The sequence below is a fragment of the Rattus norvegicus genome, chromosome 6, assembly GCF_021556685.1.
Source record: "Rattus norvegicus strain SHRSP/BbbUtx chromosome 6, alternate assembly SHRSP_T2T, whole genome shotgun sequence".
Classification (NCBI taxonomy): Eukaryota; Metazoa; Chordata; class Mammalia; order Rodentia; family Muridae; genus Rattus; species Rattus norvegicus.
This window is the reverse complement of record NC_141539.1, coordinates 6,303,345-6,316,735: the sequence shown is the minus strand read 5'-3', so window position 1 is coordinate 6,316,735 and position 13,391 is coordinate 6,303,345. Positions and strand designations below refer to the sequence as shown.

The following is a 13,391-nucleotide window of genomic DNA, read 5'->3' as shown; positions in this document are numbered from 1 at the left end:
TTCCTTCAACTGTTTGATTGTGTTTTCCTGGAATTCTTTCAGGGATTTTTGCGATTCCTCTCTGTAGGCTTCTACTTGTTTATTAATGTTTTCCTGTGTTTCCCTAAGTGTGTTCATGTCTTTCTTGAAGTCCTCCAGCATCATGATCAAAAATGATTTTGAAACTAGATCTTGCTTTTGTGGTGTGTTTGGATATTCCATGTTTGTTTTGGTGGGAGAATTGGGCTCCGATAATGGCATGTAGTCTTGGTTTCTGTTGCTTGGGTTCCTGCGCTTGCCTCTCGCCATCAGATTATCTCTAGTGTTACTTTGTTCTGCTATTTCTGACAGTGGCTAGACTGTCCTATAAGCCTGTGTGTCAGGAGTGCTGTAGACCTGTTTTCCTCTCTTTCAGTCAGTTATGGGGACAGAGTGTTCTGCTTTCGGGCGTGTAGTTTTTCCTCTCTACAGGTCTTCAGCTGTTCCTGTGGGCCTGTGTCTTGAGCTCACCTGGCAGCTTTCTTGCAGCAGACAAGTTGGTCTTACCTGTGGTCCCGAGGCTCAAGTTTGCTCACGGGGTGCTGCCCAAGGGCTCTCTGTGGCGGCAGCAACCAGGAAGACCTGTGCCGCCCCTTCCGGGAGCTTCAGTGCACCAGGGTTCCAGATGGCCTTTGGTGTTTTCCTCTGGCGTCCGAGATGTATGTACAGAGAGCAGTCTCTTCTGGTTTCCCAGGCTTGTCTGCCTCTCTGAAGGTTCAGCTCTCCCTCCCACGGGATTTGGGTGCAGAGAACTGTTTATCCGGTCTGTTTCCCTCAGGTTCCGGTGGTGTCTCAGGCAGGGGTCCTGCCGCTCCTGGGCCCTCCCCCATGGGAGCCCAGAGGCCTTATACAGTTTCCTCTTGGGCGAGGGATGTGGGCAGGGGTGGGCAGTGTTGGTGGTCTCTTCCACTCTGCAGCCTCAGGAGTGCCCACCTGATCAGGCGGTGAGGTCTCTTTCCCACAGGGTCTGGGAGCAGAGAGCTGCTGCGGGCCGGGATCCGCGGGCGTGGGACCTCCGGCAAACACAGGACATGCCCGGTCCTAGATGAACTCTGCCTCTGTGTGTCCCGATCTCACCAGGCAGCACTCTTGCAGCAGACAAGTTGGTCTTACCAGTGGTCCCGAGGCTCAAGTTTGCTCGCGGGGTGCTGCCCAAGGCTCAGTAATTCATTTTTATTTCATTCTAGACTTACCGATAAACTACTTAGAAAGTCAAACAAATTTTGGTAGGCAGCAAAATTTCACTCAAAAAATAAATAAAAATGAATTCTATTTTATCTTTTGACCACAATGAAAAGTGTCAGAGAACAAGAAACGGTAACACACCTTTAATCCCAGCACTCTGGAGACAGAGGTAGGTAGGCAGATCACTTGACTTTGAGACCAGGCTGATCTATAGGCTACTCAGGAAAAGTTTGTGCATCACTGAAAAATCCACCCTCCAACAAAAGGAGAGAGAGAGAGAGAGAGAGAGAGAGAGAGAGAGAGAGAGAGAGAGAGAGAACCGATTTTATTAAAAAGTTTGGATTATCTGTTTATATGTTTCTTTGCTTGGGGACTGGAGTGCAGAGGGTTTTCTAGCAAAATAAAGCAAGCAGAATTTACTTATGAAGCCTGCAGGCTCATTTCCCACAGCAGTACTATCCACCCCACTGCTAAACTCTGCAGAGCATCGATGGACTGGGTATGAAACTTCTCTAGTTTTCTTTCAAGCTGTAAACTGCAGGCCAGTAGCATCCTCAATGCTGCCTCCCAAAGTGGAATCTTCATCTTATATCATCTCATCCCATGTGGTTGGGGGAATGAGAAGGATATGCAGGCTCTGATGCTGTTTCCACTGTGTTTACTTTCCAAATGCTTTTATATCCTTTCTGTTTTCATGTTCCCCTTATAACAAAAGCCTCTGTGGCACTATTTCTATGTAATTGTCTCTAGCTTGTCACTACATGAGTACATGGTGTCCAGACTCTGCTGACTTTAATAGATACCAGAGAAAATTTGAGATCCACACCCCAGACCCCTCTGCATTTATCTTGCTAGTTTCCACCCCAACTCAATAGTGCATTGTGAGAGGATTCTCAGAGAGGTGTGTGGACAGTCTAGTTTCTGATGAACAAGCTCTATCTACATCACTTCCTCAATGACAACCCCTCAAACCCTAGAATATGCATCCTAGTAATGTGAGGCAGCCAGTATGAAGCCCCTGACTTTTGCTTAGGGCAAACATTTAAGCAGGGCATACCCTGATCTCAGGTGCACGGAAGTTTGTCTGACTGACAGGTGGCTTTGGGTCTCAGTGAGAAATCCCTACTTAAAGGTGGACTTAAGCAGTATTACAGAGCAATAGTGATAAAAACTGCATGGTATTGGTACAGAGACAGACAGATAGACCAATGGAATAGAATTGAAGACCCAGAAATGAACCTACACACCTACGGTCACTTGATTTTTGGCAAAGGAGCCAAAACCATCCAATGGAAAAAAGAGCATTTTCATCAAATGGTGCTGGTTCAACTGGAGGTCAACATGAAGAAGAATGCAGATCGATCCATGCTTATCACCCTGTACAAAGCTTAAGTCCAAGTGGATCAAGGACCTCCACATCAAACCAGACACACTCAAACTAATAGAAGAAAAACTAGGGAAGCATCTGGAACACATGGGCACTGGAAAAATTTCCTGAACAAAACACCAATGGCTTATGCTCTAAGATCAAGAATCGACAAATGGGATCTCATAAAACTGCAAAGCTTCTGTAAGGCAAAGGACACTGTGGTTAGGACAAAACGGCAACCAACAGATTGGGAAAAGATCTTTACCAATCCTACAACAGATAGAGGCCTTATATCCAAAATATATAAAGAACTCAAGAAGTTAGACCGCAGGGAGACAAATAACCCTATTAAAAAATGGGGCTCAGAGCTAAACAAAAAATTCACAGCTGAGGAATGCCGAATGGCTGAGAAACACTTAAAGAAATGTTCAACATCTTTAGTCATAAGGGAAATGCAAATCAAAACAACCCTGAGATTTCACATCACACCAGTGAGAATGGCTAAGATCAAAAACTCAGGTGACAGAAGATGCTGGTGAGGATGCAGAGAAAGAGGAACACTCCTCCATTGTTGGTGGGGTTGCATTCTGGAAATCAGTCTGGAGGTTCTTCAGAAAATTGGACACTGAACTGCCTGAGGATCCAGCTATACCTCTCTTGGGCATATACCCAAAAGATTCCCCAACATATAAAAAAGACACGTGCTCCACTATGTTCATAGCAGCCTTATTTATAATAGCCAGAAGCTGGAAAGAACCCAGATGCCCTTCAACAGAGGAATGGATACAGAAAATGTGGTACATCTACACAATGGAATATTACTCAGCTATCAAAAACAATGACTTTATGAAATTCGTAGGCAAATGGTTGGAACTGGAAAATATCATCCTGAGTGAGGTAACCCAATCACAGAAAGACACACATGGTATGCACTCATTGATAAGTGGCTATTAGCCCAAATGCTTGAATTACCCTAGATACCTAGAACAAATGAAACTCAAGACGGATGATCAAAATGTGAATGGTTCACTCCTTCTTTAAAAGGGGAACAAGAATACCCTTGGCAGGGAAGAGAGAGGCAAAGATTAAAACAGAGACTGAAGGAACACCTTCAGAGCCTGCCCCACATGTGGCCCATACATATACAGCCACCCAGTTAGACAAGATGGATGAAGCAAAGAAGTGCAGGCTGACAGGAGCCGGATGTAGATCTCTCCTGAGAGACACAGCCAGAATACAGCAAATACAGAGGCGAATGCCAGCAGCAAACCACTGAACTGAGAACAGGACCCCTGTTGAAGGAATCAGAGAAAGAACTGGAAGAGCTTGAAGGGGCTCGAGACCCCATATGTACAACAATACCAAGCAACCAGAGCTTCCAGGGACTAAGCCTCTACCTAAAGACTATACATGGACTGACCTTGGACTCTGACCTCATAGGTAGCAATGAATATCCTAGTAAGAGCACCAGTGGAAGGGGAAGCCCTGGGTCTTGCTAAGACTGAACCCCCAGTGAACTAGACTGTTGCGGGGAGGGCGGCAATGGGGGAGGGTGGGGAGGGGAACACCCATAAGGAAGTGGGGGAGGGGGATGTTTGCCCGGAAACCGGGAAAGGGAATAACACTCGAAATGTATATAAGAAATACTCAATAAAAAAAAAAAAGGTGGATTTGTCACAAGAAAGAGACCAGAGCTGAGTCTTACATTCTTAGAACTTCATATCTTATCAATTACACTTCTGGGCTCTGTGCTTTCAGTCACCACATATTCAAGTCACCAGTTTTGTTTGTTTATTTGTTTGTTTGTTTCCAGTATTGGACAGAGAGAGGTAGCAGTTCTACTGTGTTCTGTGTTTCAGACATATGACTGGATGGTTGACTTTCTGTCTCTACTTCTGCAGTTAGACCATCAGGCTGGCTTAGTAAATTGGAATCCTCATTTTGTAGTTCAAAAGTGACTTCTTCCCACTTCTAATTGTAGCATCAGCATCTCAGTACAAGTTTAGTTTATACATAGTCTAGGATTTCTTAACAGAAAACATATTGATACCCTCAGCTTTAGAACTGAGACATAAACCTTTGCTAATTTTCAGTTCCTGTTCTTGAGGCCATTGTATTTGGGGAACATCATGTGATTAGTAATTGCACATCAACTTGGTCAGGCATGAGATGCCCAGGAGCTGACTAAATAGTATGTCTTACTATATCTGGAAGTGTGTTCAAAAGAGCTTAGCATCCACACTGGTGGATTAAAGGACATAACTGCTCCTCTGTGTGTGTGTGTGTGTGTGTGTGTGTGTGTGTGTGTGTGTGTGTGTGTATGTGTGTGTGTGTGTGTGTGTGTGTGTGTGTGTGTGTGTGTGTGTGTGTATGTGTGACATCTGGCCAGTTGCTAGCTGAATAGAAAGAGGAATATAGGTGAAGGTTGATTTCTAGCTTGATTTGGGGGATTGATCTGTCAGTGACATTTTTGATTCTCAGATCTCAACTGTGAGCTCTTCAGTTTTGAGATTTCTTTCAAACATAACATTGACTTTACAAGTAGATATACATAGAGAGTCACATGTAAGTCAAGGGCTGGAATACAGACTGAGAAAACTGTTCCTAGGCAGTTTTGTAGCTTGAGTGTGAAATACAGTATTGACAAAAACATTGTGCATCATATGACTGTGTATACAGAACATACATACAGAGAGAGACATATACAATTGGTTCTATTTCTTTTATTTTTTTGAAGCACTCTGACTAATACTTAGTACTTGAAATCTAAAATTCATAGTTTTCTTTATGGATCTGTAAGTCAGAGGCTTTGGAAGGCAAGTTACTTGCTGTAAGTCATTCTTCAAAGGAAGGCAAAGATAAACATGAAGGAAAGGAGAATGTCGTGGGCTTGCATAGTTCCATTGGCAGGACTCGTGTCTTTCAAAACACTCAATCTTTACTTCCTGATTTCTACACATGTCTAAATGTTTTCAAAGGGAGTTCTAAGAACTCCATCTGTGCCTGGTAGTAAACTAGACAAGGCTCACACCATTCACTGTAGCAAACAGAAGTCACTGAAACCTGGAGATTAGATTTAAAGGATGTGCACTGTCATCCACACAATCCACAGAGTCCTGTGAAGTTTCTATGTTGCTGGCTATTGGATGTTTTCTATCCTCCAGCACCATCAGTCACTATCCTTGGTTCTCGTTTTGAGCCTGAACCTCATTGAGGACCTGCTAGAATGGCAGTCTGAGTAGATCTCCGGTCATAGAGGATAGCAAGAAAGATGAGAACCATGAAGGTAATGCTAACTGCAGGCCTCATGAGAGAAAGATGAGAACTCATGAAGGACTGAAGCCTTTGAGGACACACTGGAGGTGCACATGTCTTACCGTCTCCAGCCTTAGTAGCACCAGTATCCTGCAGAGGAGCTCAATGATCTGAAAATGTACATGACTTGAGACTTGAAGAACCACTGGTGGAGACTGAGGAGTTCCAATTGCAAATGATGTCCTATGCAGCAGAATGAGCCAGCAGGTCAGGGGGAGTGTGGGATGCTACCAGCATGCCCAGAGACTTGCATTTTGTTTTTAGCGTGGGGACACCATGATAATGCTTCTCTGCTGCCTTTCAGATGACAGGCAACATGACACTTGCTCAATCGCAAGCGAGTCCTTGTCACAAGGATTCTGGATGATGGTTTCTTCTCCTCTGGAAGATACAAAGAAACTCTACCATTCAGCTCCTCCAAGGCTTCAGGCATCTGCATGGAAGGCACAGCAAGAGGAGAGACAGTATCAGTGCATCCATTGCTCCTTCACAGTCTATCTCATTAGGAAAACAAAAGGCCTCCCAGGAATTCTGAGGCCTGCAAAGAAGGAGGTGGAAACAGCTTTCAAATGACTCAAAAGCGTTTTTTAAAAAAATCTATTGAGTTCTCATTTGAAGTTCATAGAACACTCACTTCCTAGTTTGAAAATTGGTATTTGAGGAGCAAATTAAACATCCAAACTTCGTAAAATCTTCCTAAAAATGTATCTTAAGGAAACCAAATAGGTCCAAATGATGACTGTTTTACTGTATAGAAGACTGTTAATTAAGAATATGGAAAGCAAGACAGAGTCAGAAAAGCCCACATTCTGTAATTCCTATTAAATTTAGCAATTTAGTTAATATGTTGAATTCTAATTAAAATGTCTAGCTGTTGGGACCTAAGAAAGTCACATAGGACCAAAAGTAACCCTGCAGAGATTGCTTTCTTGTGGCTGATTGGGAAAGAGGGGCTAAGGGTTCAGTGAAAGCTCAGACTGGACCAACAAGCTCATCAAGTAAAGGAACTTGCCACCAAGCCTGGTGACTTGAGTGTGATTTCTGGAATCAGGTCCAAAGGACAGAACTCCTCCCAAAAGTTATCCACTGATGCCACACAGTGCACAGTGGAATTCATGTGCAGAAGTGCACACACACACACACACACACACACACACACACACACACACACAAAGAGAGGGGGGCGTGAATAAACATAATATATTTTGCAAAGGCTCAAGTGTCACAGAGCCAAAGAATGAATCTTAGCATCCAGTCAGTGTTGCAGAACAGAAGGCAGAAGCAGGCCAAGTCTTCAGCAAGCTAGCAAGTTTCTAAGAATGTGGGTCCTGAGGCAAAACAAGGTTTGGAACCAGGGTGTGTCCAAACAGATGGACCATAAAAGGATTTTTTGAGAACTTGATGGAGACATTTGCACTTGGACCAGAAGTATTGTTAATGTTGGCATTCATTCTACACTCCACTGAGCCAAGCTCCCTGGGCAAGCCATCCCCAAATAGGACTTGGAAGTGCCATTTCCACATCTAGCTACCAGGATAAAGAGTCCCACTTGTAAATCCCCCGCCTGTGAGTTCAGAGCATTCCAGGGGTATCTGAAAAGATCTTCCCAGTACAGGCCCAATACCTCTGAGACCGTCTCATGCTCTTCCTACCCCAGCTTTAGTCTCCTTGATGGTGACCTGGGCCCTTGAAAACAAAAGAAGTAAAAAGTTCTTAAGAAGCATTGCTTTTTGTTTAGCTTCTGGTTCTTAGTGGCTTTGATGAAAAGCTGAATTATAGGAAAAAAGATTTTGCACATTAATTTGGGATCATAGAATTCACATCCAACAAACTGGGGAGACCAGGCTCAGAGCTGGAGAGGGGAGAGTCAGATGGAACTTGAGAACTGTGCAAAGCTACATCCCATTTCCCTTTGCAACTGCAAGAGCGGGAGAGACCGATTTCTGAGTTGTGCTGATTTGTCCTATACCAGGCTTGGTAATGAGAAAGCACAGTGCCTCCCTTTGTAGCCTCAAACTCCAGGCTCTCCTGTCTCAGTTCCCCAAGTATCAAGAGGGCAAGTATGCACTGCCACAGCGCTAGCAGAGACACGGAGATTTCTGTGTTCTGTTATCTTCTTCATGGGCTGAGGCTGAGCCTGGAGTCTCCATGTCAGTAGCATCTTCCAAGGCTGTTCCTCTGCAGCTCTGAAACTTTTTTTTTAAATATAAACCAAGTTTATTTTGCCTTTTAAGTAGTGTTCATATAGCACTACAGCTAGGTGAACAATATGAATTAGTATACCTTCAAAACTTCATTTGGAAATAAGAAAAATCTGATTTTACCTAAGCTATAAAATTTTAAGCTCAGAGTTACCACTTGGACTTTTTTATTTAAAAACTTCTCCGGAAGGTGTCTTGCTCTAAAGCACCCATGAAATGGGCGCAGCCACTCTCTCTGCTACTGTTCCAGTCCTTTCTGTACAGCAACACAGGGACAATCATCTCCAGTTTCTGAACTGCAGTAAACTGTAAGCACTGCTACAGTGTGGGACAGCTAGCTTTCCTCCAGTTCTTAGGGATAGCATTTTTAACATTTGAATGCCTGTAGCATCGCTCATCTTTGGCCCTTCTTTCTCCCTCCTTCCTGTCCTTCTATTTGTCTGTGCTAGACAAGGTTCTGCCATTAGACTGTCACCCAATATCTGAGTTTCTTTTCATAGGATTAAATCACCAAATCATATAAAGTGATATCCCCTGAGATGACAGCTAGTTTCCATGTCACTTCCTTATGGCTGTTCTTTTGAGAAAGGCTCTCAATGCACAGCCCAGGCTTAACACAACCTAGAGACCCTCTTGCCTCTGACTCCCAGTCTACATCGCTTTCATCTGCAATGAGATTAAAAGCTCAATGCCAAGCAACCAGAGCTTCCAGGGACTAAGCCACTACCTTAAGACTATACATGGACTGACCCTGGACTCTGACCTCATAGGTAGCAATGAATATCCTAGTAAGAGCACCAGTGGAAGGGGAAGCCCTGGGTCCTGCTAAGACTGAACCCCCAGTGAACTAGACTGTTGGGGGGAGGGCGGCAATGGGGGGAGGGTTGGGAGGGGAACACCCATAAGGAAGGGGAGGGGGGAGGGGGATGTTTGCCCGGAAACCAAAGAATTATTATTAAGTATTAAATAAATAAAAAGAAAATAAATAAAAAAAATGCTAGTAAAAAAAAAAAGAGAGAGAAAGGGGGTGGAGCATAAGTATTCATTGCTCTCTGCGTTCTCAGGGTAGATACCATATAGATAGCTGCTCAACCTGCCATGGTGGACTGTGGCCTCCAATTGTTGGCCAACATACACCCCTTCATTAAGCTGATTCTCAGGCATGTGTTTCAGTAATGGGGAAGGAACTCATGTGGTAGGAAAATCTCCAAATTGCAGTCTTTAAGTATGCTGTATGTACGACACCAACATTAACATGTAAAACATAGCCAAATTTCAAGAAGAAACATTCTAGGCATGGTGGCACATGTGTGTAATCCCGGCACTGGGAAGATGAAGCAGGAGGATCTCCGTGAGGTTGGGTCAGCCAGGACTACATAGTCAGTTCAAAGCCACCTTATAGTTTGTCTAAAAAGAATTTTTTTCAGTGAGATAACAAGTCCAGAATAGATAAACAGAAACGTCCAACAATAGAAGTGTTACTGAGGACGCAGAATGATAGGGGGCACCCAAAATCCCAGGATGTGGTGTAAGTTGGCAAACATTTTTATGCCAATAAAACATACCCTGTGGCCATGAAGGCACATGCCTGTGTACACTGCATTAGAGGATCTGCCTTCTCAGATCCAAATCCTCCATTTCAAGATGCAGGAAGCAGAGCCACACTGACTGCTGGGTGAGTCTGCAGGGTGAGTCCGTGAGTGCTGTGGACCCCCCTCAGTCCTGCAATTCTTGAGGGAACCAGCTACTAATGGTCCAGATTTGGCTCCTCAACACTTGGTTAAGTTGTGAGTGAGAGCAGGGTATGCAGTCTCTGGGGCCTGAAAAACATTTGACTGTCATTCTTGGAATTAATCTACTGTGCATGATTAAAGGAATCTGCACCCAGGAACTACTAGCTGGTAGCTTGGTAACATTAAACATGTACCCTTTCCCTGGAGATGCCCCGGAGTGACCTCAGATTGGTCCCATTTCTAGCTGATAGAATTGGAGGTAGCACTAAGATTGGCTATGAGCTCCCTGCTTCTGATCTTTTGGATTATCAGGGTTTAATGTCTTTCCTACAAAAAAAGACAACATAAGAAAAGTACAATTTATTGAGGTTGGAAGCCCACTGTGGCTGGCATCATTACCATGACATCATTCTGTGAATAGCATATGAAACTGGGCTCTAGCATTCATGTGGTAATTTGTACCAAAAACAAGTTTGCTCCGTGATCAAGACAAGAGAGATGAAGTAATAGAAAATATTTGGTAACTTAAGAACATACGATTTTAAAGTTTTAAGCTTGGAAAGTTGTTATAATCATATAAATATTATTTTAAAATGTTTTATGTGTTCAAACATGTATGGCTTAATTAAACGATTAATGAAACATATAAATCTAAAGAAAATGAGAAAGCTATCATTATAAGAACTGTGTCTGTTTTATCTTTAGTGGGTTAGAGACTCTGGTGATGACCTATATTCTGTATCCCCGTTTAGCAGGGTGTGGTGACACTGGGTGCTGAGGACCACAATGTATGGGTTTTCACCATTGTTCCCAAGCTCTGTGTCAGGATCCTCTCTGTCCACATAAGGTTTCCAGTCTGGAACTTTTGGTCAAGCTCAGACAAGAGCAAGGGCTCAGCCTTGTGAATAGTCCTCTGGGTCTGTTGCAGGATCTTTAAGAATGTGACAGGGGAATGGTTAGTAACTTTTACCTAGTGAACATCTCAATATGGGGGGCATCTGACCCTTAGAGCAAAAGGTAGGAGGTTAGCCCAATTTTCATCGACAGATTTATTTTACCCTTCCTGATTTTATGCACAATGTAATTTTAGATGAACATATAGGGCCTTTGCCAGATTTAGGGGAAAGTTTGATCATGAAGATGAGGGCATTGTCAAATCTCAGAGGTAGAGGCAACCCATATACAGAATTTTTTGTCTTCTGATAACAGCAGAGAGTATGGGTCTCTTGTTCAACAAGAACTGCCATCCATTTGCCTCCTGTTTCTTTTTGTCACCTGGTTTCTTCCTGTGTTCTTTCTGTCAAGGTGAGGAGTCCCTTCTCTCTAAAGAGGGCCTATGGACACTGGCATTGGCAAATGCATGCCAACTGTTCGTAGTATGCATGTCTTTGCCCTTCTCCCAGCAAAATGAATGGGATAAAGCCAGAAGGTCAGCCATTTGTGTTGAAGTCCATTGGCTGAGGGACTGGGCCTATATCATCCTGGGTGGTGACCACTGCAACCTAGTATACCTGATTCCGTGTTGAACAAAGCTGCTCCATATAAAACCTCTTCATGTCTGTAGGAAGTGCAGAGTGCAGCTGCAGTGGAGCCCAGAGTGGAAGCCAGAGGCTTCCACCAGCCCCAGAGCAGAGCAGGATGCCGCAGCCACAACTGCAGAGGTAGCAGCAATCAGGCCTGGGTTCTTGCTTAAGACGGGAGATGAAGCTGATCACATCCACCTTCTACCACAGCTATGGGTGTTTCTGTATTGTCAGACCCTGCCTGCAGGATCTGAGCTTTGAGCTCCTGTTGATCAGAACTGGAGGAGCCAAAGACTGGGCAGTTCCTGGAGTACATTTCCCCTTATGAGGGTTGTTCTGGGGCCTCTCCACATCCACGGCTATGTCCCTCCTCTGTTTGGGGGAGTCTGATGACCAGAACTTGGCTGCTGTCTTGGAGTGGCTCCTTTGGTATATCATCTGGTCGTGGGCTGGGTGGGCTGATGGCTATTGTTTTATTAAGTCAGATATGGGTCTGGCCCAGAAGACGTGCCTCATAATGGGTTATTTCAATGTTATGCATCCACTTACTGCGGTTCCCCTCAGGAGGTCCATTACAATGATGGAGATGTAAGTTAATGACAGTTCCTGGCACAAAGTCAACGTATTTATTAGTACAGTTGTAGCAGCAACTGATCACAAAAAAGCAGGCCAAACAAGATCAAGTCTTTTGGATAGATAGGCCACTAGCCTCCTCCAGGGTCACAGTGCCTGAGACATCCATCATAGCCATCCTACTCCACAAAATTCCTTCTGGGCCTGTGTCCACCACCCACAATACTACTCAGGAGCCCCTACTGCTAGCATCACCATAGCAACAGTAGCACCGACTTGCATCCACAGTTGCTGCCAGAAGAGGGGTGCAGCATGGATGGGCCAGCATGACCTATGAGCCTATGGGAAGTTGTGTATCATCCCAGGGGCAGCAGTAGCTGTTGTCCCAGGAGGGCTCACTTCCCTTATTTTTTAGATCTTTGACTCCAATCAATAGAAGTGACAGAAATATACAGAGAGATAAACACACAGAGAAAATTATCAGGGTCCCAACCATACATTATGCACCTGAAGAGACCATATGGACCCCAGTCATAGATCCTCACCACCTGCATCTCATTGGCATCCTAAACAGAAGGTGCTTTAACCAGACTTAACTATAGAGGTGACAAACCAGGCAACTTTCAATTTTGATCCATTTTTGGGCTGGAGGTGTCAGATTCTTTTAAAGCATTGGCCGTCAAAGAGATTTCATGAGGAACATCTTAGGTTGTACAACTCTCAGAGTTCTTGACCATTACATTCTTTCCAGCTCCAGGGAACTCCAAGTCCACCAGTGTTTCAAGGTCTGGACCCGAGATGGAGGTGTGTTATTGGGAGTGGATTTTGAGGTTGCAAAGGCCCCCACCATTCCCAGTTAGCATTTGTTTTCTTCTACTTCATCAACTTCGGAGCTCTCAGCTGTTCATGCCACATGTTCTTGCTCTAAAACTCTGAAATTGCAAGTCCCCAATTAAATATGTTGTTCTATATGTCGCCTGGGTCACCTGTTTAGTTCTTCTTAGTTCTAGCATTCTGTTAATTGAAATAACAACAAAAATCAAGATTTCTGATTTTGTAGATTCTTTGCCAGGGCATGGTAAGATCTACCTACCTTCATTGTGATGATTTTCAAGACTATACTGATTTCTAAATCTTGGTTTTCTCAAAGCCTGGAATGGTTCCCTTGTCATTAACAGATGGGACCTGCTGATTCTTTTTACTAAGCCAGGTAATAGTGAAGGGCAGGAAAAGGAAGCTCCAAACACCCAACTGCAATTAGCTGTGAACTTAGCTTTGCTGCACATGGAGGCCATTCTGGGAAGAGAAAGCCATCCATTCCAGGCAGTCCAATGAGAGGAAGTGATTGGCTTCATCCAGAGAATAGGTTGAGTAGAGTTAAAATTTGCATTTCTGATAATTCCCAGGTAACGAAGCTACTGGTGCTTGTCCAGGTCACAGTTTCAGAAGTGTTGGTCTAGCATGCCTGACTGGT

General features: G+C 44.1%; 1 long non-coding RNA gene across 7 annotated transcripts in view; it reads right to left on the bottom strand.

Moving 5' to 3' along the window:
• Positions 1-5,275: 5,275 nt before the first annotated feature.
• Positions 5,276-13,391, bottom strand: part of LOC108350029 (uncharacterized) — a 35,290-nt gene continuing 27,174 nt past the window's right edge. For all 7 annotated transcript variants that reach the window (XR_015622183.1, XR_015622182.1, XR_015622181.1 and 4 more), the window contains 2 exons: positions 7,512-7,573; positions 5,276-6,320 (listed from right to left, as the gene is read on the bottom strand). This is a non-coding gene — a long non-coding RNA (uncharacterized LOC108350029). The remainder of the gene's footprint in view (positions 6,321-7,511; positions 7,574-13,391) is intronic.